Source organism: Podarcis gaigeae, assembly GCF_964106915.1.
Source record: "Podarcis gaigeae genome assembly, chromosome: W".
Classification (NCBI taxonomy): domain Eukaryota; kingdom Metazoa; phylum Chordata; class Lepidosauria; order Squamata; family Lacertidae; genus Podarcis; species Podarcis gaigeae.
This window is the reverse complement of record NC_139695.1, coordinates 21,045,374-21,073,362: the sequence shown is the minus strand read 5'-3', so window position 1 is coordinate 21,073,362 and position 27,989 is coordinate 21,045,374. Positions and strand designations below refer to the sequence as shown.

At 47.7% G+C, this 27,989-nt stretch overlaps 1 pseudogene across 1 annotated transcript; it reads right to left on the bottom strand.

Annotated features, from left to right (window-relative positions):
* Positions 1–512: 512 nt before the first annotated feature.
* Positions 513–27,989, bottom strand: LOC310836050 (inositol polyphosphate 5-phosphatase OCRL-like; annotated as a pseudogene). The gene is made up of 13 exons: positions 27,840–27,989; positions 26,064–26,300; positions 25,308–25,407; positions 24,952–25,200; positions 22,641–22,726; positions 20,730–20,823; positions 19,208–19,362; positions 14,604–14,714; positions 13,976–14,141; positions 13,015–13,223; positions 12,649–12,672; positions 1,222–1,328; positions 513–698 (listed from the first exon to the last, which is right to left on the bottom strand). The product of its transcript is annotated as an inositol polyphosphate 5-phosphatase OCRL-like (transcript).

Below are 27,989 nucleotides of genomic sequence, written 5' to 3'. Positions count from 1 at the left end.
TATAAAAGGATGTCACATAGAGGAGGGAGAAAGGTTGTTTTCTGCTGCTCCAGAGAAGCGGACACGGAGCAATGGATCCAAACTACAAGAAAGAAGATTCCACCTAAACATTAGGAAGAACTTCCTGAGAGTAAGAGCTGTTCGACAGTGGAATTTGCTGCCAAGGAGTGTGGTGGAGTCTCCTTCTTTGGAGGTCTTAAAGCAGAGGCTTGACAACCATATGTCAGGAGTGCTCTGATGGTGTTTCCTGCTTGGCAGGGGGTTGGACTCGATGGCCCTTGTGGTCTCTTCCAACTCTGATTCTATGATTCTATGATTCTATAAGCTCCTTTGCAGCCATGTCTTTACCTTGACACCACGTATGATGCTAGATATGGGGCCTGCGGGCCTGTCAAGATTCCCCACCTCTGCTCTATCTAGCCAGGCTGATGTTTGGATGCATGACTGGACTTGACTCTGGGCATTTCATTGTGCTGTGTCCCAGAGCCTTAAGGATGGGGTGGCCTAGGAACCTAAGCCACCAGGTATATAAAAGTGAGGTCCACTCCAGCCAAGAGCGAAAGAAAACCACCCAGCAGCCCTGCTCCCCAACAATGTCCCCCAAAGAGGATACGGATCGTCTCGGGAATGCTGGTGTCCAGGCACTCAGTTATCTCCTGCAGCGCGTCCTGCGTTCCCGGGGTCTGGAAGAGGTCCTCCTGAAGCAGAGTATCACCCATGCGTTCGGAAGGGATGAGGTACATCCTGGATAGCATGAAGAACAATCCAGCCCTGGGGTGCATAATGTGAGGTCGAGGAATGCCACAATGGAGAGAAGCCCCTCACCAAGAGAGCTGGCACAAGGGCTGAGAATTGTATCCCGCCTGCTTTCCACAGTAGCATTCCTACTACCCTTCTCCTGATTTGGGGCAATAGGAGAGTGAAATCATTCCCCGCTTCTTCTAGTGGCGAGTCTCAGAGAGCCGCTTTGCTAGGGAGAGACAGACAATGGTTGTGAACATTTGGGTTCTTCTGAGCCGCTCTAAGGAAGACCGTATGCTGGATGTCCCACCCACTGCCGCTCCACCAAGGTGCCACTATACTCACAGCAGGAGTTTGTAAGAGCGAGTTGGTAGCTAAGATATAAATCAATTGGGACGTTTGGAACCTGCACACCCCAAAACTGGTACTGGATTCCAGCCAACACCCATCCTTTCAATGGTACCGTCCCCCTCAGCTCACCTGGTGGCAGGCATTCTTGAAGAGGTGGTCCACCAAAAGCCAGATCTCCTTGGCCGCTCAGTGGAGTCATCACCATCCTGGGGTACGATATCCAGAAACTGCTTCTCCTGGAGGTCCAATGACAAGGGGGACTGGCATGAGAGCCTGACAGAATGTGTGCCTGTATGCATTCTTTCCTTGCTCCAGCTGGGTGGACAAGTCTTGCCCTCTGAGGCCACAACTAGGGCTGGGCAATAGCTGGCTTTCAACACGGTGATATATCACTAGCTAAACATTGCAATACACCAATATATCACGATGTCTGAAATAAGATGGAGCTATGTAGAGGCATTGGCTGGCTTCACGGTTTCCCCTGCATTGTGATTTTTGCTGTCCCCTGCAGGAGGGCAGGGGAAAGCTGAACCGGCAGAGTCCACAGGGGCTGCAGGAATCTAAAGAAGCATTGTCTGGCTTCAGTTTTCCCCCACATGGTGTTTTTTGCATAGTACACACACACATCATGATTCGCAATATATTGCCAGGCCAGAAATTATGAAACCAGTTTCACTATCTAGACTTCAAGCTGATTTGAAAATATATCTATATTGACGTATCGCCCTGCCCTAGCCACAGCAAGCATCTCAAGGGGGAAAACAAAAAACAAATTGCACGCACCCCAAATCCAAGCTCCCCCTCCCCTATTAATATGCAGCTTGTAATCCTCCCACTCTGGACTTCCGGAGGCGGCGCGAAGGGTAATGGCTGCCCTTTCCTAACCGGGAAGGGAGCTCCGCTCGAAAACGGGTCGTCCGCTACGGCAAAGCGGAGACCCACAACGGAAAACCGCAGGCGGCAGAAGCCTGCGGTCCTGGGACCTGGCGGGCGCCAGGAGCGGCCCCCAAAACGCTGAAGGAACCCCGTAAGGGGCTCCGGATCGTGGAGGAGGCTGCGGCGCTGAGGGTCGTTCCGCAATCGGCGGAGTGAAGCCGCGTAGCTGTTGCCGGTGAGCGCTGACCTTTCTTCCCTGATTTGGCACTTTGGAAAGCAGCAACCCGTGAGTAATAAGGACTTTTAAACAATTTAAAGATTAAAAGCTGCAGAATTCGGCTGAAAGCGGAGGACGAAAAAAAAAGGAAGTCCGTCTTCCGCTGTCACTAAACTTCAAAGCAAAGAGCTGGAGGAGTGGAGGCAGTAAGTGAACTTTTAACAAATTGGATCTGAGCATTCACTGAACTTTCTTTTTAATGCAGAAAAGGACTGTAAGCATTGGATTTATGTTTTGATTTGGATTGTGGAATCTTCCTCTGTTGAATTTACAATTTAAAGAAGAAACCCAGGTGCTGGAACTGCCTGGCAACAGTAGCAGTCAGCTTGCAGACTTAAATACTTTAAAACATAAATTGGGAAAAAATCTGAGGGGTTTGGACTTTGTTACTTTGAAACACCATTTGAACTACCAGCAAGCACTGTTTGAGACATTGTGTTTTTGTAATACCAACTCTGCTGAAAACCTAACATTTGAAGGTTTTTGGACATTAACTTTATTTTCTCTGTGAATTGCACTAATTGATTCCTTCCTGAAAGACATTTTAAGTTCCCCCTAGAGGCTTTTGGACTTTACAGCAGTGACATTGTTTTACTTTCTATTTCCCGGCCTCCTGGCTGACTGTTACCATCTGGGCCGTCTTTTTCTCATGGGAACAACTCAGCTTGACCTTGACTTTTAGATAAACTTGGAATGAGTGGCGCAAAGAAAAAGGAGCCTAAAGAAAAAGAACAAAGACCAAGAACCAGACAAACAACCTTAGCCTCAACTTTACACCAACGCAGATCGTCTGTGCCTATTTTCCCTTCTGAGGAAGAAACTGCTTCACTGCCACGTGCAGGGGAAGGAGAAACAGAGGAATTACAACTGGAAGATATGGCTTCAGGAGCAGCTGCTTCTATCTTAGAAAAAATCTATGAAAAATTGGAATCTTTGGACAAGAAAGTGGAATCTTTGGACAGAAAGGCCGATGAACAAACATTTAAAATAGATCAAAACACAGAATGTTTAAAGAGACTAACTGGACAAGTGGCACAGAACGTTCAAACAATTGCAGAATTGAAGGAGGCTACAGGGGAGAACAAGAAATTGGCTGAAGACACTAGCCAAAGACTTGGAAAGCTAGAAAAAGAGGTGAGACCACTCAACAAACAAGTAGGTGAACATCAGACCTACCTCTCGATGATTGAATTGAAAAACAGGGAGACTAATTTAAGGATAAGGCTGGTACCGGAAGTGGAAGAAGATAACTTGGCTGAGTTTCTGACCAAAATATTCTCCAAGCATTGGAGCTTAGAGGAGAAAGACTTCAAGATTACATCAGCTTTCAGACTTGGAAGATTGACAAAAAAAGACAAACCCAGAGACTGCTTGATAACACTGAGATCAAAGGAGGAGAGGGACAAGATTTTGGGCCTACACTACGGGAAGTCACTGGACATTTTGGACAAAAGGATCGAAATTTACAAGGACATTCCTAAACAGCTTTTGGATTTGAGATCTGAATATTTGGAATTAGCAAGACTGCTGAGGAGTAACTCCATTATCTTTAGGTGGGACTTTCCGCAAGGACTATCTTTCACTTTTAGAGGGAGGAAGATTAAAATTAGAACATTGGAAGACAGAGATAAGTTTCTGAACCACCACGGAGAAGACCTTCATAAAGGACTTGGATTACCTTCGGGGCCTGGAGCACCAGAGGCACCTGCACCCTTGGATTCTGAAGATCCAGCGAATAAGGTACCACCCCCAGAAAAATAACCAGATTTATTCAGGATGTCTCTGCAACTTTTGAGCTGGAATATAAATGGCTGTAATATTCCGGAAAAAAGGAGGAAAATTTTTCATATATTAAAAAAGGAACAATTGGACATTATCTGTTTGCAAGAAACACATGTGACTAGGCTCCATAGAAAAGTGTTGATAAACAAAAGGCTTGGCCAGGAATTTATATCTTCAGACATAGTGAAGAAGAGAGGAGTGGTGATATATGCAAAAGAGAGCCTTTCACCTAAATTTCTATTCAAAGATGAACATGGCAGAATTTTGGCAATTGAAATACAACATCAAGGAGAAAAAATTTTGTTATTAGGAATTTATGCACCAAATGATGGGAAATCGGAATTTTATAAGAAGTTGCACGAGAGCATGCTGGAATATCTGGATTATGATAACATCATTATGATGGGAGATATGAATGGGATCGTATCAACTAACATGGATAAGTCACAAAGTCAAAAAGTCACTAAAGATGGCAGACTACCAAAGACTTTTTTCGAAATGACAGACAATATGGACTGGATTGACATATGGAGAACTAAGAACCCCTTGGGAAAAGAAGGAACATTCTTCTCTGAGGCCCAGCTGACTTGGACAAGAATCGACCAAATATGGATTACTAGAGGTCTGGCACCTAAGGTCAGGAAAGTGGAAATCTGCCCAAAGACATGCTCCAACCATAACGCTTTGAAAATGGATATGACACTACTACCAACCGGCTCCTTTAGATGGAAGATGAATGACAACCTGTTCAGAGATCAGGAGATCATCAAGAAGGCCCAAAAAGTTTTAAAGGACTATTTTGAGATAAATCTGAACACTTCGGTGGAAAAGAGAATAATTTGGGACGCAAGCAAAGCAGTGATGAGAGGGTTCTTGATACAACAGAATGTTATAAAGAAAAGAACACAAAATGAAAAGAAAGAAAAGATTTTGGAGAAAATTAAAGAATTAGAGAAGAAGTTAAGAACAAACCCGAAATCACAGCTGATTTTGAGAGAAATCAAACTTCATCAGGCACAATATTCTAAACTGATAAACCAGGAAATAGAATGGAAGATTAAATCAATGAAACAAAAAACGTTTGAATCGGCAAATAAATGCGGGAAACTGCTGGCCTGGCAGTTGAAGAAGAGACAAAAGTTGAATATAGTAACAAATTTGGAAATTGAAGGAAGAAATATTCAGAACCCTGTGGAGATTAGAAAGTGTTTCCAGAAATATTTTAAAAAACTATATACTCAAGGGCCGCAAAATGAGGCTGAGATTCTACAATTTTTGGGAAAAAATGGACTTAAAAAACTGTCGCAAGAAAACAGACTACTCCTGAACAGCAAAATAACACGACAAGAGATCGAACGTGCCATTCAGAACATGAAATTGGGCAAATCTCCAGGGCCAGATGGCTTGACCTCCAAGTACTATAAGATATTAAGTGACTATTTGATTCAACCATTGTTGGAGGTTAGCAATGAAATTATGGAGGGAAAGAAGGCGCCGGAATCGTGGAAGGAAGCTTTTATCACATTGATACCAAAATCAGAAATTGAAAAGACTCAACTCAAGAACTATCGTCCCATCTCCCTTTTAAATGTGGATTATAAAATATTTGCTGATGTTTTGGCAGGCAGACTTAAAAGAGTTCTAAATGAAGTAATACATAAAGATCAGGCTGGCTTTCTCCCAGGTAGACATATGTTTGCTAATACAAGGAACATTATCGACGTTTTGGAACTTTTGCAAACAGAGATAAATACTAAAGCAGTGTTAATTTTTATAGACGCGGAGAAGGCCTTTGACAACATCTCCTGGAAATTCATGAAGGGAAATTTAAAAGAAATGGGAGTGGGGCGGGGTTTTGAAAATGGGATTGATGCGATATATTCAGAACAAAAGGCAAAATTGATAGTTAACAATGTGGTAACAGAAGAGTTTAAAATTGAAAAAGGAACGCGACAAGGCTGCCCAATCTCTCCTTTGTTATTTATCTCAGTTTTGGAGGTGCTCTTGAACTTGATTAGAGGGGACCGGTTGGTGCAAGGGATTCAGGTCGGAGCGAAACAATATAAACTTAAAGCCTTTGCAGATGACCTAGTTTTGACACTGCAGGAGCCAGAATCTAGTACGAAAAGAGTACTACAATTGATTTATGAGTTTGGTCGGGTGGCGGGATTTAAGCTAAATAAACAGAAAACAAAGGTGTTGGGAAAAAATTTGACAGATACAGAGTCAGAACGGTTTCAGAGAGAAACAGAATTATCATTGGTCAAAAAGGTAAAGTACCTAGGGGTAAATATAACAGCAAAAAATCTGAGTCTATTCAAGGATAATTATGAAAAATGCTGGTCTGAAATCAAGAGAGACTTGGACAGTTGGACAAAATTGAAGCTTTCTTTGTTAGGCCGAATTGCTGCTATCAAGATGAATGTATTGCCAAAGATGTTATTTTTGTTTCAAACGTTGCAAATTGTGGACAAAACGGAGTGCTTCCGGAAGTGGCAGAGAGATATTTCCAAATTTGTCTGGCAGGGCAAAAAGCCCAGAATTAAGTTTAAGATATTAACCGATGCGAAAGAAAGAGGGGGCTTTGCCCTGCCAGACCTAAGGTTGTACTATGAAGCCGCAGTTTTCTGCTGGCTAAAAGATTGGCTACTTCTCGAAGACACTGACGTGCTGGACTTGGAAGGTTTTAACAACGCTTTTGGTTGGCATGCATACTTATGGTATGACAAAGTCAAGATCAATAAGGCCTTTAAGAACCATATTGTCAGGAAAGCAGTATTTAATGTCTGGACAAAATACAAAGACTTATTGGAAAATAAAACTCCAAGGTGGCTTTTACCTCTGGAAGCTAAGGCCCGAAAAAGACCCAATATGGAAGCCGATTGGCCAAAATATTGGGAAATATTAGAAAAAGATGGAAATAATTGGAAATTGCAGAGTTTGGAGAAAATGAAGGATAAAGTGCGAGACTGGTTACATTACGCTCAGATTAAAGAAGTGTTTAAAAATGATAAAAAGTTAGGGTTCCAGGTGGAGAAATCGAAGTTGGAAACAGAGCTGTTAGAACCTAAGGCTAAGGTACTTTCAAGAATGTATAACTTGCTGCTGAAATGGAATACACAAGACGAAATGGTTAAATCGGCTATGATAAAATGGGCACAGGACATTGGGCATAACATTATGTTTGAGGACTGGGAAAGGTTGTGGACCACTGGGCTGAACTTTACTGCATGTAATGCTTTGAAGGAAAATGTAATGAAAATGATATACAGATGGTACATGACCCCAGTTAAACTTGCCAAAATATACCATTTGTCTGATAATAAATGTTGGAAATGTAAAGAAAATGAAGGAACATTCTTTCACCTCTGGTGGACCTGCCCTAAAGTGAAGGTCTTCTGGGAAATGATATATAATGAGCTGAAAAAGGTATTTAAGTATACTTTTACTAAGAAACCAGAGGCCTTCCTTCTGGGTATTGTCGGCCAGAAGGTGTTAAAGAAGGATAGAACATTCTTTATGTATGCAACAACGGCGGCAAGGATACTTATCGCTAAGAACTGGAAAACTCAAGATCTACCCACACTGGAAGAATGGCAGATGCAGCTGATGGACTATATGCAACTGGCGGAGATGACTGGCAGAATTCGAGACTTGGGAGAAGAAAGGATTGAAGAAGATTGGAAGAAATTTAAGATATATCTACAAAAATATTGTGATTTAGTGGAATGTTAATGAGGATGCTTGGTTATAAATAATTGGCCACCGCTAAATTGGACTGAAAATTGACGACAAATAAGATTAAGAGAAACAAAATTTGTTAGATACTATATCGAATTGAGTGGTTATAAATTTGCAAATAAGATGAGAATTTGCTTGAAAAAAACTTATTAAAGATGTAAGTGGGAGCGGGAGACGTGAGGAAGTCCAAAGAAGTTATGAAATTTTGTCAAAACAAAGTAATGTTGTTTATTATCTTTGTATTTCTTTTATAAAAAACCCTAATAAATATCTTATAAAAAAAAATGTAATCCTCCCACTCTGGATGTGCAGTTCACCCAAAAGCTTACTGAATATGCAGCTGTGGACATGAGGTTTGGCTAACATTTTATTTAAATTGCTGGAACCTGCCCTGGGACCTTAGGGTGAAGGGCAGGAAATAAGTAACAAAAACAGCAACAGAACATGGATGGGCCTTCATAGGTTGATGGGCTGCAGCCCCAGCCAGCATGATGAGATGATGGGGTCACATGTTCACCACCCCTTGTCTAGAGCACGTTGCAGAGGCAGTGGTAGAAACTGAACAACAGCTGGAGCCCCAGCCCACGACTTTGTCTGGGCAATGCAGCACACAGCAGCTGGTGAACCATGCCTCCTGCTTCCTTCCCATCTTCCTCTCCAGAAATGTTCAGGGTGGTTAGTTCTATCTCAAGCTACCACATTCAAGAGAAAGAGAAAGAGAGGAGGGGGGAGCAAGAGAGCTTTAGGAGCACAGCAATGGCAAGCAGCCCATCACTAAAAGGAGTTGGCAAGGATGGAGAATTTGATTCCAACTCCACTTCCTCTCATCCCCAGGGAAGCTGTTGATTAGGACCCAGTTCATCCCCCCTCCTCCCCCCCCCACCGCCAATACTCCCCACCCCTGGAGAGAGAGAGAGAGAGAGAGAGAGAGAGAGAGAGAGAGAGAGAGAGAGAGAGAGAAAATTTGATCCCCTCATCCCCAGGGCAGCTGTTGATTACGACCCAGTTCATCCCCCCTCCTCCCGCCCCCCCCCCGGCCGCCAATACTCCCCGCCCCTGGAGAGAGAGAGAGAGAGAGAGAGAGAGAGAGAGAGAGAGAGAGTATTGGTGTGGGGAATGACACATGCTGTATCAGAGTCTTAGTGCAAGAGTAGCTGGTGCATGCTAAAGAACACAGGAGCCTTGCTGGGTTAGATCAGCATTCTGTTCCCACAATGGCCAACCACATGCCCTTGGGAGTCCATAGGGACACAGCGACAAGAGCACTCTGTCCATCATGTTCCCCAGAAACTGGTAATCAAAAGCATGTGGTTTGTGATAATAGTGGCAAGAAATAGCCCTGACCGGTAGCCACTGATCAACATATCCTCCATGATTCTAAATGTCTACAGCTGTCCAAATTGACAGTCACCACGGTCTCCTTGTGGCTAGGATAATACACCCAAGTCGATCTGATTTTGAGAGGAGTGACATTTCCCTGAGCCACCCCAAAGCAGCCACTACTGCTTCCCAAATGCCAGTGCTCAGGTGGTAAGAGTAAGCCAGAGTGGCATAGCCTGTGCAGCAGTTGCTGAGCACAGAGACAAGGAGAAAACTGGCTCTTGGGGCCAGAGGGGGCTGGCGCCTGCATCATGAGGCTGGGCTTTCTGCCTCCCGTGCTGCCAATCGCAAGCGGACCCAGAGTCAAGCAGCGCAAAATCAGTGACAAGCAGTGATGGCAAATTCTGGTTTCGTCTCCGTTCTCCTCTGCCGAGTTCTACAAGGGCCACGTTGAGACTAGGGAAGAGAAAAACGCAGAGAGCTCGAGCCACCACCTGGACTGGATTTGAGTCAGAAGGCAGGCAGGTGTGGGTTGCCTGAGAGGAAAGTCAGGTTGATGGGGTAGTGCCTGGTTTGCCCTAAGGGACCAGCTGCCACTGCATGGAGCAGCTGCTGATTGTTGACAAGGGCAACTCCATTTACGTGCCTTCGAGGCACATGCACACTGCTGCAAAGCTGGAAGGGGCACTTGAAGGGGCAAAAATGCCCCCCCCCCCAAGAGGGATACCCACATGACCTGAAAGTGTTGCTGTGCAATGCCAGGTCAATGATTCATAAGACCACTGCCATCCATGACTTGATCATGGATGGAGGACTTGACTTGGCATGTGTAACAGAGACTTGGTTGGATGAAGCACATGGGCCTGTCCTTGCCGCTGCTTGTCCACCAGGTTTCTCTTACGCACAGCAACCCAGGTCATGTGGGCGGGGAGGGGGGGTTGCAGTGATTTTTAGGAAGTCATTAGTTTGCACTAGGCGTCCTATTGGGAAGACACGGTTTTCCGAGTGCATGTTCTGGAAGTTGGGCAATAGGGGCAGTACAGGATTCCTTTTGGTGTACCGACCTCCCCGCTGCACCAAGGATTCCCTGCCCGAGCTGCTTCAGGTCGTGGCGGATGTTCTCCTGGAGACACCTAGCTTGGTTGTCCTAGGGGATTTTAACATCCATGCCGACACGACCTTACAGGGGGCCGCTCGGGACTTCGTGGAAAGCATGGCCTCCATGGGGCTGTCCCTGAATAAGTCTGGCCCAACCCATAGCCGCGGACATGCCTTGGACCTGGTGTTTACCTCTATGGATGTTGGTGATCTGACACTAAGTAAAAGCGAAATGAAAGAAGTGCCATGGTCAGATCACTTCCTGGTGCAACTGGACTTCTCTGCGACCCATCCCCTCTGCAGGGAGGTGGGACCGATTCGGATGGTCCGCCCCCACCACTTAATGGATCCAAATGGTTTCCAGAGAGTGGTAGGGGATGCTTTATCCCATGTTGATGGCCTTTCAGCCAATTCCCTGGTGGCCCGCTGGAATGTGGAGTTAACCAGGGCTATTGACTGTTTGGCTCCGAAGCGCCCTCTCCGATTGCATGGAGCCCGGAGAGCCCCGTGGTTTTCCACGGATCTGAGGGCAATGAAACAATCGTTGAGACGGCTAGAGCGCCGGTGGCGGATAACTCATTCCGAATCTGACAGGACACAGGTTAGAGCTCAACGTCGAGCCTACCAAGTGGCGATAGCGACGGTGAAGAAGACTTTCTTCACCGCCTCTATTGCATCTGCAGAAAACAGCAGCAGGAGACTTTTTCAGGTGGTTCACAATTTAGCGGAACCACCTGCAACATCAGGGCCCAGTACGGGCCACATGTTCTCCTGCAATGATTTTGCAAAGTTTTTTGCAGATAAAATCGCTCACATTCGGGAAGAAGTAGACTCCACCGTGGGAGCAGGGCCGGGGTGGGAGAGTGCTAGAGTTTTGTCTAGTCAAGTTGTGTGGGATCAATTCCAATCTGTTACCTCCGAGGATGTGGACAGGCTGCTTGGACGAGTGAAGCCAACCACCTGTCTCCTGGATCCTTGCCCATCCTGGCTTATAAAAGCTAGCCGGGAAGGACTGGGCGATGGGCTTCGTGGGGTGGTGAATGCTTCCCTCCGTGAGGGAGCCTTCCCAGACCCACTGAAAGAGGCGGTTATTAAACCGCTTCTTAAAAAACCATCTTTAGATGCGGTCACGATGGCCAATTATCGCCCAGTCTCAAACCTTCCATTCTTGGGCAAGGTGATTGAGCGAGTGGTTGTTGAACAACTCCAGGCACGCCTGGAAGAAGCGGACCATTTGGATCCCTTCCAGTCGGGATTCAGGCCTCATCATGGGACTGAAACTGCCTTGGTCGCACTGGTTTATGATCTCCGGCGGGCTAGGGACAAAGGTGAGAGCTGTTTCCTAGTTCTGCTGGATCTCTCAGCGGCGCTTGATACCATCGACCATAACATCCTTCTGGACCGTCTTGAGGGGCTGGGAGCTGGGGGCACTGTCATACAGTGGTTCCGCTCCTTCCTCCTGGGCCGTGTTCAGAAAGTGGTGGTGGGGGATGAGTGTTCAGACCCCTGGGCTCTCCTGGCTGCAAAGGAGGCGGGCAGGTGTGGAGGATTCCCTGGTCCTGAATGGGGTAACTGTGCCCCTGAAGGACCAGGTGCGCAGCCTGGGAGTCATTTTGGACTCACAGCTGTCCATGGAGGCACAGGTCAGATCTGTATCCAGGGCAGCTGTGTACCAGCTCCATCTGGTACGTAGGCTGAGACCCTATCTGCCTGCAGACTGTCTCGCCAGAGTGGTACATGCTCTGGTTATCTCCCGCTTGGACTACTGCAATGCGCTCTACGTGGGGCTACCTTTGAAGGTGACCCGGAAACTACAACTAATCCTCCCCCATCGTTCTGCCCGGACACTGAGGTCCAGGTCCGAGGGCCTTCTGGCGGTTCCCTCACTGCGAGAGGCCAAGTTACAGGGAACCAGGCAGAGGGCCTTCTCGGTAGTGGCACCCGCCCTGTGGAACGCCCTCCCATCAGATGTCAAAGCGATAAACATCTACCTGACATTCAGAAGACATCTGAAGGCAGCCCTGTTCAGGGAAGTTTTTAATATGTGACATTTCAGTGTATCTTTTATCTTTGTTTGAAGCCGCCCAGAGTGGCTGGGGAAACCCAGCCAGATGGGCGGGGTACAAATAATAAATTATTATTATTATTATTATTATTATATGAGCACAAAAGCGGCAAAGTGGCATGGAAACAGCATCTCGACTCCCTCCCAGGAGCTTTGGCACCGACCTTTCAGGCCTGTGGAGAGTTGGAGCAAGGAGTTTTGCAGGGAGGCTGCTGGTTTTCAAAAGGCCTTTCAAAAGGGCTTCCGGAAGTTTAGAGGGTGTTTGCAGGCTTTTCCAATGCTGTCCCCAATATACGCAATTTCATTTAAATGCACGGTACCTCGGAACGCAACCCCCGTGTAAACCTGATTTGAGCCCGCTACAAGAACATCTAGAGGATAGCAAACCAACTGTTACCTTTTCTAGGAAGCTGTCTTCTCCCTGAGATCAGAGGAGGAAGGCAAGAGCAAAAGACAACCAAGGGTGTTAATGGCACAGGCCCTGAGAAGAGAAAGAAACAGCCCGTTGGCTGAACAGTATCAGTGGCTCTGCGAAAGGGCAGTTGGGAGGACCAGAACCTGGGATGACTCAGTCAAGGCAAACAAAGGGCATGAACAGCACACAGGAAGCGGATGCACAGCTACAGAAGCTGAATGCAGCGGAGGACCCCCAGCCCCCACATTGCTGAGTGGAAGAGCAGCTGTTTTTCAAGCAGGCAAGCAGAGTGGGAAGGGTAGACATCCAGCACATGAACCTGCCAGGTAAATCAACCCCTTTCCCTACCAGGTCAATAAGTCTGGTGACGGGAACTTCGCCAAGCGGCTGCCTCATCCAGCACAAGGCTTCCAAGGAGGTCCCGAAGCAGCTTGGTAGGTAGCTCCCACTGATGGTGAGGAAATAGTCCTTGCCAGGGTCAAGGTGAAGGACAAAGATAGCCTCAATCTTCTCTTCCTTGCTGACGTACACATCCAGGGAAATGTCCACCGTCTCACCTAAAACGGGAGGAGGTCAGGTAGATACACTCTTTGGCACAGCCAAGTTGGCTTATCTGTAAATTAAAAGTGAAGACAGTGAAGAATTGAACAGAAGGACGCAATGCAAGCCTGCTGGATCAGGCCAATGGCCCATCTAGTACAGCATCCTGTTCTCACAGGTGTATGGGGGAAACCTTAACTTCAAGAATTAGGAGAAGAAGTGACTCAGTTCCCACCCCACTTTCCTCTCTAGTCCTCCAAAGCAGCAGCTGCACAGAAGATGGTGACAGGATACTGGGGGGTGAGAGAAAGTGATCCTAACAAAAGAATATCAAAAGGGAAAGGATTTTTGCGCCCCCAATGTAACTTTCTTTTTTAGTTTACATTTCATTGAGTTTTTAAAAGTTTGGCTAGTTCTATATGTTCCCCAAGATATTTTTGTGCCTCCACAACATAAAAATACGCATTGTTTTAAAAAAGTAATTTTTGGACGGACTGCTCTCACTGGTTCCCTGCGATGCCAAAAAGTGTTTGGGGACCCTCCAGCATTGCTTGGCTTCAATTCATTTGTGTGTGTGTGTTTGTTTAAAGCTGGTCACACACACTTTTACAATGCAGCCCACAAATGTTAAGCCTCCCCTGCTCTACCAAACTCCCAAGGTTTGAGGGAGGAGGGTTGGGAAGAGGAGGAGAAAAGGAAGGCCTTCCCTAGATGAGCCTTGGGGTCCCTTTCCAACTCTACAGTTCTCTGATTCCAGAGAGAGACGCGCTGGGCTCCAAGTATCCCTCGCAGGGCTCAGCGTGAAGCCATGGCTTCCAATACTGGCTGTCACTGAGCTTGGGGATAAAGGAGAAGTGGAGGGTGACCTGCCCGTTGTTTGTGATCTGGAACTTCTCCTTCTGCAGCTGCCGGAACTTCACATTCTCAAACGGAAACTGCAGAGCAAAAGGGGGGGGGGGGAGGAAAGAGAGTGCTTCCTTCAGCAGAGGCAAGGAAACGTGCTCCAGGGGGAAGTTTGTCCTTGGCCCCTGCCTCTCATTTAGGGGACTGCACATGCAACAGGTCCATGTGGGGCTCTCCAGATATTGCTGCACTTGCCACTGGCCATGTTGGCTGGGGATGATGGGAGTTGTAGTCCAGCATCTGGAGGGCACCACGCTGGCTACCCCTGGAGTCTTTGCCTGCGAGGAAGAGGAAGAGGCTGCCGCTCAGTGGAAGGGCATCTGCCTTGCATACAAAGGTCCCAGGTTCTATCCCCAGCATCTTCAGGTAGGGCTGGGAGAGATCCCCCGGAAATCCCGGGGAACCGCTCAAGACTAAGCTAGATGGGACAAGGGCTTCTTTCCCCCCTGGTCTTTTTGCAGCAAACCCTCTTTAAGGGGTTGGAGAGGATCCTATTCGTCTTTACCTCCCTCCAGGGAGGGAAGGAATTCGTTCTCCATCCTGTCCATCAACTGAACAATATCCTCAAACACTTTCCGGTACCGTCGGTCATCCACAACCTTCACCTATGGGGGGGGGACAGAGCACATTTGTTGGAGCTATGGACTGAAAGGGGGGGTATGAGTTAAGGGCAGAAAGGCCTGATGCACCCCCCTGTTCCCAGCCCTGAAAGAGGCAAGTACTGTAACTCTGAGAGCTTCCCCAGGATGGCAGTGGCTGTGACTTCCAGAGCCAATGGGCTGAAGCCAAATGCTCCAAGCCAAGTACCACAGAAGCTCCATTGGATGAATAGAGCCAACGGTTAAGGTATATAGTTCAGCCCTGTTGGAATTCTGCCTCGGTCAGAGGGATGTGCCAGTCTTCCAGGCACCGGCAGATATTCCTTGGCGACCTCCCCGCTGCTCCACTCTGCTGATAAGCAGCCGAGGTCTCGGCGATTCTTCTCAGATGTGTGAGAGGAACACACCGTTCATCCTCTCTCCCCTTTGGTGTCCCCCAGGGAGGGGAAAGAAGCAGACAGAAATCTATTTACATCTTTTATTTCTGTCCTTTACATCAGTACAGAGAAACATGTCTGCACTCCACAGCAGTAAGAATAAACTCCACCCATGTACTTCCAGTACGGGTCATATGACACACACACTGAGCTAACATCCGGTGCTCAGTACAGAATGGACTGCCCCTTTGTTCCCATGGCAACAGTCCTGTTTGGCTTTCCAGCCACAAACAGCTGACTGAGCTGCTAGAGCCTTTGCTTGCTGCTGCATTGCTGCTTTAGAATAACATACTCCCCCTAAAGTATCAATGCGTGCTGCAAGCAAAGCGTCATCCAGAGAAGAAAACAAACAGTTGTTATACTTATAACATTCCCCTGTTGTTTCAGTTCCACCCTTGGAACTACCCGCCATTGGATTCACCAATGTACCTCTCTGGTTGTGTGACTTCCAAGGAATGAGTGCTTCTGCATTACCTTGGTTAACAACTCTCTGTTGTGTCTTTGTCTCTGACTCAGACACAGCTTCAATCTGACCTTGGTCGTTTACAACAGCAACAGCTAAGTTAGCAAACTCTTGTGAATACCTCTTGGGTGGTACACCCTTCGTTGCTCTCTCAGACCTACGTAAGAGTTGCTGCTCTCCTTTGCTTTCTGGTTCAGCCTCTGAACTCTCTGGAGAACCAGTACCAAGCTTAATCAGTGGTTCATCCTCCTCTTCTGAGGGTCTAGTCATTATGTGAGATTTCCTCTCAATGACTGTTACAACTGAGCTGTCTGAGCTATCACTGTCATCATCAGTACTACTGAACTCAATAAGATCAAACTCATCATCATCATCAGAATCATCTGCAGTGGGAAATGTGTGAACAATCACTCTCTCCTGTTCAGGAGCACTCTCTAGAAATTTTGTGAGAATCACCTGAACAGATTCAGACAAAATTACTCTGTAGAGACCCTTTTCATAACCCACAAAAATGCCTCTAGCATTCTTTACCCCACCTGGAGCTTCTGTTCTCACATGAGACCCAAAAACCTTGAAATGGGCAACAGAAGGTTTTCTGTGGAACAGTTTCTCAAAAGGAGAACTTCCCACCTCTTTTGAAAACTTTCTCAACCACGTGTAACAGTATGACATCAGCGACTCAGCCCAGTATTCATTTGGCAGGTGTGAACTAAGCAATTGCGCATGCATTCCCTTTTGCAATTCTTTGTTCACCCTAACACAGACACATCTCTTCCAAGCTTCTTCGGAACTAGCAATTTTGTGTCTTATCCCTTTCTTCTTCAGGAACCTCTGGAAATCCTGTAAAAGAAAAATTGGCTTCTCATCTGTGCAAAGACAATCTATGTCAGCATCATGCATATTTTTAACTTTGTCACAAAACTCTTTAAACCTTTCTAAGGCTTCTTTTGGTCTCTCCAAAAGATAAATCCAGACAAAACCTGTGAAAGAATCAACACATATAAGGTAATATTTTGCATTGCCTCTAGAAGGTGCTAGAGGACCAATCACATCAGCATACACCCGCTGAAATGCTCTGTCGACCCTCGAGGTCACCTTCTTGGTGTTCTCCTTGGTCAGACCTGCAAAAGAAATCATGTTAGAATCACAAGAATTACATTCCATGTAATCACTTTGATCAAAAGTCAACAAATACAGTCCATCTTTCTCTTTGGCAGAAAGATACAACTCTCCATCTTTGTAGATCTCGCAGTTCTCATCATCATAGGACAGTTTTAGTCCCTTCTTGGCGATCTGCGAAACGCTGAGCAGATTGTACTTCAACTCTGGAACCAAATAAACATTGTTTATAGTCAAGCTCAGACTTTCAAGATACACAGTCCCAATTCCAGTGGCTTCCAGCTCTTGACCGTTGGCTTGTTGTACAGCGAAGCTTTGCTTCTTAAACGTAGAAAATAGTCCTCTGTGTCGACACATATGCTGCGTACACCCGGTGTCTAGGGCAAAGAAATTCCCTGCTTCTGGTGTGGCTTTTAGCGACATCAAAGCCTTTGCAGTCTTTGCCTTTGCGATGGTATGACTTTTGCCTGACGCCTCAGACTTTGTGGAGCTTCCCTTGGCTCCTTTGTTCTGACGTGGCTTCTTGCAGTTCCGCTGAAGATGCCCAGTCTGGCCACAATTGTAACAACGGACAACGTTTAACGCTACAGCATTTTCTCCAGTAGCAACAGCAGTGGGGGTGTCAGAACTCCGTTCTTGTCTCCCCCTGTCCTTGATCTCCAGGGCGGCAAGTCTGTCATGTTCACAAAGAACCACGGCAAAGACCCTCTCCGAAGTCAAATCGTTCGCTGGGAGAGACCCCAGCTGACTGGCAACGGTTTTGTAAGTCCGATTCAGGCTGTTTATCACCATGAAGCAAAACACTTCCTCCTGGAGACGGAAATTACGTTCCACCATCTGTTGACGCAGATATTTCATTTCCGTCAGGTGCGCTTGAACATCTCCATCAGGCGCAAGCCTCAGGTTGGTCAGCTTCTCAAAATACAGCAAAGCTGAAGAACCTGCATCTCTCTGATGTGTCCTTCTCAGCGTGTCCCAAACATCTTTCGCGTGCTCTAAATGCTGTATATGAATAAGCTGCGAGTCTGACACACACAGAATTATAGCCGTTCTGGCCTTCACATCCTGTTACTCCCAAGCACGCATTGGTGCTGCAGGGATGGGGTTCTCAATCACCCCAAACAGTCTCTGATTCTGCAGCAGGGCCTTCATCTTTATAGACCAAGATGCATAGTTGTCATTGGTCAAGAGGGATGGAGAAGGCAAACTTCCCTTCTTTGCATCCATTTTGAGTCCTTTGCCTTTAACTCTCAAACACAAGCCTCTAAAATCCAATAGCTGGCTTGTTTACACTCGTGTGCACCTGGCAGCTCTTAACGCTAGCTGTGTTGGAAAGTTCCAAGAGCTCTTCAGACTCTGTAGCCAAAACATTCCATTGTAACTTTCACTTCTCCTCTCTGAGGCTCAGTTTGACTGTTCAGCTATCTCGAGTAACTGGCCGGCGTCGCTTAGCAACAGTGCATTCCTTCCCTTGGACAGGAAACCACAAGAATGTCTGGAATGTAGGCCTCTTCTAACTGGAGCTGTTTTCCCAAACGCTCCCCGTGAAGCAGAGAATAACTCAATCTGCATTCACTCTTTTTTTAAGCCCGAAATTTCTCATACCTTGGGCTCCGTTGCTTTGGCTGTCAGCTTCTTCTGGTCAGCGTCTGGCCGCAGAAGATCAGCTTGCTCACTTCAGGCCTCCATGGAGCAATGAATACAGTAGCTCTGCTACTCTTTGATGTAGACTCCCATGGATCGAAGAAAACAGCAACCGGCATCTGCTACCACTGTTGGAATTCTGCCTCGGTCAGAGGGATGTGCCAGTCTTCCAGGCACTGGCAGATATTCCTTGGCGACCTCCCCGCTGCTCCACTCTGCTGATAAGCAGCTGAGGTCCCGGCGATTCTTCTCAGATGTGTGAGAGGAACACACCGTTCATCCTCTCTCCCCTTTGGTGTCCCCCAGGGAGGGGAAAGAAGCAGACAGAAATCTATTTACATCTTTTATTTCTGTCCTTTACATCAGTACAGAGAAACATGTCTGCACTCCACAGCAGTAAGAATAAACTCCACCCATGTACTTCCAGTACGGGTCATATGACACACACACTGAGCTAACATCCGGTGCTCAGTACAGAATGGACTGCCCCTTTGTTCCCATGGCAACAGTCCTGTTTGGCTTTCCAGCCACAAGCAGCTGACTGAGCTGCTAGAGCCTTTGCTTGCTGCTGCATTGCTGCTTTAGAATAACAAGCCCATGTGGTCTGCCATGCCTGCAGGAGCAGCGTGTACTCAGAAGAGTGGAGAATGGAAGCCTAGGGATTTAACAGAGCCAAAACCTGCCCACTCCTTGCACCGGAAGTCATTGGCCAAGGAGGAGCTCTGTGGAAAGGGGCCTGGTTGTTGGTCAGGGCCTGCCCAGATTCGAGGAGGTGCCACATAGCAGGCAACTAAAAACCCTGAATAGACGACAGCCCTGGCCAGGGCAGATGTTACCCCTGTGAGGAAGAGGGAGCTGACGGGCTTGTGGTCGCTCCTTTTCAATTCCATGTGGCTTCGGTAGCTGAGCTGATTCACGCTGCCTCCTCTCCAGAGGATTGGCTCACACCATGCTGGCACACGGCACTTCCCACTGCAAGGAGACAGTTGGACTGGCTGAGGCAACACACAAGGCTCACACAGTCAAACTTTGGCTCCACACACGGCCTGTGATCTTGACCACGGTCAAGAGCTGGAGATGATGGGGGCTTGGGAGTCCAACTTCTGAAGGGGTGGACCTTGCAGATGTGCAGGCATTTTGCCTCATGGAGAGAGTTGTCAGGAAATCAAAAGCTGCCTTCTACCAGGTCAGAATGAATTTCTGACCTCCCCCAGTTTGGATTCCTACATTGCAGGGGGTTGGACTAGATGACCCTCGTGATCCCTTCCAACCCCACAATTCATTAATTAAGTCTCCTCTGGCTGGCAGCAGCTCTCTGTGGCCCAATCCTTTTTCAGGTGGAGATGCCTTTCAACTTGAGACTCTGCATACAAAGCATATGGCACACCACCAAATGATGATCCTTCCCCAAAGCAAGGGGCCCCGTTATTCTTGTTCAGACACCTGAAATACTGCCCAAAGGGGCCTGCCGTTTTCCGGCTTCGTCACTACCTGTTCCGCCTGTCCTTTTGATTTCCCCATTACCACAGCAAGAGCAATGAAACTAGCAGGCCTAGGTGGCTTCTGACAGTTGTCAAGAACCACATGAATATGCCAAATCATGGATGGTGAGGCTTAATGGCTACTAGCCATAATGGCCTCAGAACATACTCCACCAAGAGAAGCAGTATGGCTTGGAGGAGGGGAGCGTGCTGTTGCACCCAGGTCCTGTTTGTGGGCGCCCCGAGAGGCATCTCATTGGCCAATGTGAGAACAGGATGCTGGGCCAGATGGACCAATGGCCTGATCCAGCAGGGCTGCTCTCATGCTCTTATGCCCTGGCAGACTCATCTTGAGAGAGCACCAAGTCTCGTTCCCAGACTTCCTTGACACAAAGAGGATTCTCATTCAGCTTGCTGCACCTTTCAAGGAACTGCAACACCGCTTATACACGCCATGAAACAGAGGATGCTGGTTATCAGGACAAATGTGGGGGAAAGGAGCCAAAACATTTCCAGAGGTGGGATGGCTTGAGGAAGGCAACATATCACAGCCTTGCATTTCACAACTCGCCTAGCAGCCTTTGGCAACCCGGAATTCCATGCAAGCAAAGTGAGCAGGTGAAGGAGAGCTGGATCTCTCTCTTCCTCCGTGGCTTGGTGTCCATTCTGGCTGCAGAGGAAAGGAAGTCCGTCCAGCCCTCAACTCTAGCCCTCCTCCACCAGCTTGCTTAGCAGAAAACCATGTTTAAAATATATTTTTTACTAGCCTGCTCAGGAGGATGGAAAGGCAGGACACTAGTAGCATCTCAGCAGACTAGGAAAAACAAACAAGCCTTGCAGAAGAATGATTGAGAGGACTTACTTACAAAGGCTCAACTATCAAGCAGGATCTGTTTTAGAGTCGGGATGAACTTGATCTCTCCCTCTGTGAAATCAGCAAAAACTGTCTTTTGGGTACGCTGAATGTTTAGCTAAAGCCAAAAAGAAATCGCTTATCAGCAGAGAAGCAGAAGACCCCCTGTTGCCTGACAATGGAGTCTATTAACAGCCACTGTTGTGCTGGAAGACCAAGGTGAAGTACTAGTAGGTTAAAGGTAAAGGTAAAGGGACCCCTGACCATTAGGTCCAGTCGTGGCCGACTCTGGGGTTGCGGCGCTCATCTCGCTTTATTGGCCAAGGGAGCCGGCGTACAGCTTCTGGGTCATGTGGCCAGCATGACTAAGCCGCTTCTGGTGAACCAGAGCAGCACACAGAAACGGTGTTTACCTTCCTGCCGGAGCGGTACCTATTTATCTACTTGCACTTAGACGTGCTTTCGAACTGCTAGGTTGGCAGGAGCAGGGACCGAGCAAGGGAAGCTCACCCCGTTGCGGGGATTCGAACCGCCGACCTTCTGATCGTCAAGCCCTAGGCTCTGTGGTTTAACCCACAGCGCCACCCGCGTCCCTACTAGTAGGTTAGCCAAGTGCAAAAAAAGGGGTATACCTGCTGAAATCCTATCTTATACCCAATTATTAAAGGTACAGGATGCTTGTGCATTTTTTCCCCATGTCATCTTAAATTACTTTGCTGCATCACACGACAGGAAAATCCTCTAACTCAGGAGTAGCAGACATGTGGCCCTCACAATGCTGCAGAACTACAATTCCCATCATCCCTGATTACTGGCCATGATGGCTGGAGCCAACAGGAACTGCAGCTCAGTAACGTCTGGCAGACCACAGGTTAGCCATACCTACAATATGCAATGTTATATGTACCAATAATCCATACAAACTGTTAACAACCACCAGAATACACCCCGACACTATGAGCAACTGCAAAACCATCCTTTTGCATCCTACGTTGGCTCCTAGTACGTTTCTGAGCACAATTCTGAGTGTTGGGGCCAACCTTTAAAGCCCTAAATGGCCTCAGCCCTGAAAGAGTGTCTCCATCCCCATTGTTCAGCTCAGGCATCAGGGTCCACCACCGAGGCCTTCTGGAGGTTTCCTCACTGTGAGAAGCGAAGTTACAGGGAACCAGGCAGAGGGCCTTCTGAGTAGTGGCACCTGCCCTGTGGAACACCCTCCCGTCAGCCTTTAGGGAAGTTTTTAATGTTTTATGATGGTTTTGCATATGTTGGAAGTCTGAGGATGCCCCCCCTTGCCTTCCTTGCAGCATCCTTCTCAAAGGGCTAAGGCATGACTACGCTCACAGAGTTTAAATCCACTGTAAGGTGCAGCAATCAGGCCTCTGTTTCAACACAAAATACCAATGATCCTTATGCCAAGTGGGAGAAAGGTCGTCAACATGATGAACACACAAACCTTGGAGAGAAAAATGTAAAACAAAAAGCATCAGCAATTTAATTGGACTTAATGGAAGTCTCTGCTGATAAGAACATGTGAGCAACGCAGATTTTCCAGACAGATGCAAAACCTAGAGCAGGAAACCTTAGACCTTTAGATATTGCTGGACAGCAGCTATGTTGGGGCTGATGGGAGTCCAACAACATCTGGAGCGTGTGCTGAGCTAGGAAAGCCCTCTAACTGGGAAACTGCAGAGCACTCCTACTTATTCCAAGGCAACCCTCCAACTTAATTGGGACTTGCTTCTAATTCAGGTTGCACAAACCTGCAACCTTAAAAAGCATTTGTAGAAGTCGCAGTCATCCTATGTTATAGCTACACTTTGCTCCTAACTGCCTGAAAGTGGTTTCTCTAGCCTAGGCTGGGGTATCCCAGACAAAGGAAATAAACAGGGCAATATCCTAAACCACCACATATAACACAAAGATGTCTCTCACCTGGTCGTAGGTCAGAAGTCTCTGAAGCTCATTTTTAGTGATCAGATGACAATGCTGGAAAAAAGCAAAGCAACCACAGCTACAGGCTAGCTCACGGGGTCAGGGGGCGGGGGGCAGCCTGCTGCCACTTCCTGCAATATGTAGTAAGACTGATAACTAGGATTGGGCAGTATGATCATATTAGGCTAGCGCTCTGTGAACTAGACTGGCTCTTGAACTGCTTCCAGGCCCAATTCAGAGCATCCCATTTGGCCTTTCAAGTGTTTCAAGGTTTGGGAAAAGGGTACCAGAAGAAGGCCCACTCATGTTTGCACTGCCTCTCCACTGACTAGAATCCCTTTCCCAGGGAACTCCTGCTCTTTCAAGCATGGCAGGGCCTTTTCAGTCATGGCACCCGACCTTTCAGAATAATCTCCCAAAGAGGTTCACCTGGCCCCTGCTTTGATGTCCTTTCAGCAAAGACTTTTAGAATTTCCCCTGGTTCTTGAATTCATGGGCAGGGCGCTTGTGGCCCTCCAAACCCTGCTGTAGTACACAGGAACATAGGAAGCGACCTTATATTGAGGCAGACCATTGACCCATCAAGCTCAGGACGGACTACATGGACTGGCAGCAGCTTTCAGGCAGAGATCATGCCCAGCCCTAGCTGCACACACTGGTGACTGAGCCGGGAACCTTCTCCATGCAAAATGGCCGCTCTGCTTTCGCGTTACTGCCCTTAACAAACTGCAACTCCCACCCCGATCACTGGAGAAGTTGCCCACATTTGCTATACAGTGGTACCTCGCAAGACGAATGCCTCGCAAGACGAAAAACGCGCAAGACGAAAGGGTTTTTTGTTTTTTGAGTTGCTTCGCAAGACAATTTTCCCTATGGGCTTGCTTCGCAAGATGAAACATCTTGCGAGTTCGTTTCCGTTTTCTTAAAACCGTTAATACCAGGGTGCATCCGTGCTTCACAAGACGAAAAATCCGCAAGACGAAGAAACTCGCAGAACGAATTAATTTCGTCTTGCGAGGCACCACTCTAATACATCTCTGCCACTCGGTTTATGTTGCTCTCTACTGGCTGCTCTAGTAGAAACCTTTGTGGTGCAGCTGCAGCAGCAGGGATCGCCGACACTGCACCCTCCTGGTGTTGCTGAAGTGGAACTCTCATGAGCCCCAGTCAGCAAGGCCAATTCTTAGCAATTATGGGAATTTTGGTCTATCAACATTTGGAGAGCACTATGCTGTCTGCCATAAAGAAGGCTGATCACCGAAGAATTTATGCTTTTGAATTCTGGTGCCGGAGGAGACTCTTGAGAGTCCCTGTGGAAATGTTATGGGGTGCAGGAGAGGATATATTGACTAATTATATCCTTATCCAACTTGTGCTAACAAGTTCCCAAAATATCAGCAGAGTTTATAGACATTCCCCTTTAAGTTCGCAACAGTAACGCTTGCACAGGTTCGCTAGAACCTCTATAATAATTACTTTGGTAATTTCCCCTTTTGTTCCCTCTTAAAATACAAGACACGACACAGTCTTCATAAAAGTATAAAAGAGTTTACTCACGTTCTGTTCACAATGTGATCCCAGAAGGCAGACAGCTTTAAAAAGGTTACATACATTCAGAATCTATCTTGTAGCAAGATAGTCCTTATCTCCAATCTTGGCTGGGAGCCAAGAGAGCATCCTTAGATGTTTCCTCATCGAAGGAAGATGGCAGAGAGAGAGATATGGCTGCCTGCCCTGTGCTTTTATCATTTACCTGCACTGGTGAGGCCACACCCACCTCCGGTCACATGCGGAGGAAGTCCGTCCCAGGAAGTTTACCTGCTTGCTGGACTGACATCCCTCCCCATGTTCTAACATGTACATTCTAGGAATGTTGTCATTGACTGCTCCTGTGTTTACATCCCACAGTCCCAAGGACTGCAAGAAGATCAAACCTCTCCATTCTGAAGGAAACCACCCCTTAGTGCTCACTGGAAGGACAGATCGTGAAGCTGAGGCTCCAATACTTTGGCCACCTCATGAGAAGAGAAGACTCCCTGGAAAAGACCCTGATGTTGGGAAAGATGGAGGGCACAAGGAGAAGGGGACGACAGAGGACAAAGCTACCAGCATGAGTTTGACCAAACTGCGGGAGGCAGTGGAAGACAGAAGTGCCTGGCGTGCTCTGGTCTATGGGGTCACGAAGAGGCGGACACGACTAAACAACTAAACAACAACAAATGCTGCCTACCTTGAGCTACACACAGGCAGGAAAGTTACAGAAACATGACTCAATTTGCTTCTCCAGATAGCGGAGACCAACAAGTGACACCAGCCAAGTCTCTCTCCCTCCAAGCCCTCGAAACGCACTCGTGTTTCATGATTGTCAGCTGCGGCAGACCCTGGTCAGGGGGCAGGAAGCTCATCTGGGCACAGATATCCTTGTAATCCTGGTTTCGGCGCACAAAGTCTTCCACGTGGGCAGCAAGGTGGGAATTGACAACGCAGAAGCTGGTATTGTTGCAGACAAGCCTCACGGCCACACACCCCTTGTTACCCTGCAGGGGCGGAGCAAAGATGGCTGTTAGTGAGCAAGCAGGAAAGAGGGGGGAACTGGTTGGCAGAGATTAGAAAAACAGATAGACAGACAGAAAGATAGACGTAGGGAATTCCGCTGTCAGGGTCTACTCCCCATCTTCCCCATGATGCCTGTGCCCACTGTCTCCCTCATCACTTCCTTGATGCGGCTGAGCTGGTCCTTCCTGACAAAGATGAGCACCAGCTGCACCTAGAAGATGCAAGGTACTGGGATGTCTACCAGCTCTGTTCATTGCTTGCTGTCCTGGGCCGGCTGGATGCAGATAGGAGTGGCAGGTGGCACCAACTGGGGATCCCCAAGGGAAGAAGGCTCAGAGCCAGGGAACTGGTGGGGGGTTGTCAGAGGGAGAAGAGGGAGCAGACTGTGAGCAAGAGGAGGTGTTGGAAACTGAAGAGGCAGGAAGGCAGGAAGATTCTGTGGCAAACAGCAGCCCAGAATCCGAGGCAGAAGTGGAGGCTGGAGGCGGGGGTCAAGAGGCAGAGATCAGGCAGGCTGCTGAAGAAGCCAGGGGGTCTCCCCATCCTGCTGCAATCAGCTCCCCTCCCTGCTGGTCTCCCAGAACACAGAGAAATTAAGAGGAGGGAGCAAAGACAGGCAAGGTGTCAGAGTCTCAGGTTGCTTGGGAAGGACCAGGGGAGGAGGAAACTTCAGAGAGTGGTGGGAGGGTAGCAACCTTCAGCCTTCACAACTACCTCACTGGGGCAAGACCTGTTGGGAAAGGTTTCTGTGATCACGAGGCCTGCACGGTTTGGGTTTCTTTGAATAAAGAATGTTGGCTTCTTTTGAATAAAACACCACTGACACCAGGTGTTTTTTCTTGCTGACCTCCTCCTCCTCCTCCTCACTTCAGCTCCTGACAGCTGTCTGGCTGCTGAATAAATGGGTGGGGTTGGACTTAATTTCTTGTACTTGGATTTGGAACGCAAAGCCTTTTCCACAGCTGTCAGCCACTCTTGCTCCTTTGTCGAGTCCAAGTAGAAGAAAGCCTCTGTGCTCAGGTCCAGCTCCTGGAACCGAATGCCCAAGTGCCAAAGAGAAGGATGTGGAACTGCAGGAATAGGACTCCAATCGGAACAGACGTGCTGGTTAAATATGCAAAGACAACAGGAGTGTGCAAGGGCAGGCAAGATCAGGACCAAGAAAAAACAAGTAATACCAGCCACTTCTTCCTCAGCTTAGCTATTCGGGGCCCCAAAGGAGCTTTGCTAATGAAAGAAAAAAAGCTTTTTCCTTGTATTTTTTAAGATGTGTCAGCCAGCCTGATATCTAAGCACTATCCCAGTAGCCACAGGCAACCAGAAATTCTTTGAAGGCAAGTGAGTTGGTTGATCTCTCCATTCTTCCTTCACCTGGCAACCTGGTTTCCAGGCTGGCTTTTCGGGAGCAGAAAACCACCTCTCAGATCTGCTGTGCCAAGCTTGTTTGCTAGAAGATTACCCCGTAACACCCTTGTCCTCCTTGCAAACCTCCTAAATGGCTAGCCTTCTGTGTTTCCATGCTGGCCATGAAGGAATGGGCATTCCCGACTCTGAAAACAGCACAGAAATACAGCCTGTCTAGTAAAGGGGTAAAAAGAGCCAGCTAAACAGCCTCTGTAAAACAGTAGCATCTGAAGCTGCTAACCACATACTGATAAACATATCATAAAAGGAGACATGAAAAACAAATGGCCACTGGGTACTACTAACAGTGGGACACGGGTGGCGCTGTGGGTTAAACCACAGAGCCTAGGACTTTCAGATCAGAAGGTCAGCGGTTCGAAGCCCCGTGACGGGGTGAGCTCCCGTTGCTCGGTCCCTGCTCCTGCCAACCTAGCAGTTCGAAAGCACGTCAAAGTGCAAGTAAATCAATAGGTACTGCTCTGTTGGGAAGGTAAACGGTGTTTCCGTGTGCTGCTCTGGTTCGCCAGAAGCGGCTTAGTCCTGCTGGCCACATGACCCGAAAGCTGCACGCCGGCTCCCTCAGCCAATAAAGCGATATGAGCGCCGCAACCCCAGAGTCGGTCACGACTGTACCTAATGGTCAGGGGTCCCTTTACCTTTACCTTACTACTAAAAGTACGAGGAAATAACCAAAGCAAAAACTCAAAAACTTTGTTTGAAGTAGTAAGCTTAGCATTATAAGGATGACCCACACCAAGTGTTGGGGGGTGGGTCACACCTCCCTGTCCTCCAGCACAGCTTTTAGGAGGAGTTCCAAAGGTTTTGCTTCAGTTTTGGATTAACTGCATCTTGTCACAATGTCTGAAGCTGCACAAACCGCTTAATTTGAACCATGGCTCATTGAAACAAGCCAACTTCCAACCATGGGTTTACAAAGCTGGTAAAATGAACCACCATAGGATCTGGACACACCAAACTGTGGTTAATTTAAAATCCAAGTGGAAGCTTCCCAATAGGCTTGGGGTGGGGGAGAAGTGTGCAAACCTGGAGGAGAGGCTGCCGTCCTGCTCATAATATGAAGCCACGGTTCAGTATGTGGCACCAAGGGAAATTGCCCACCACAACTAATACTTTCAATTAGCCACCCATGTGGCCTGAGTGAACAGGACAGACTTTGCCTGGCACCCAACAATAAAGCTGTCATGTAGATGTCGCTTTCTCCAGCCCCAACTCTGATACATGTTCCACTGGTCTTTGCACTTTTGCTTGATCTGACCTGAAATTCTGGGTGTTGACATATTCCTTCTCTCTCTTGGTGAGGACGTGCTGGATGAGTCCCTCTCTCTGTCCGGACTGCGGATGTGTGGAAGGCACAAAGAGCTGGCGCAT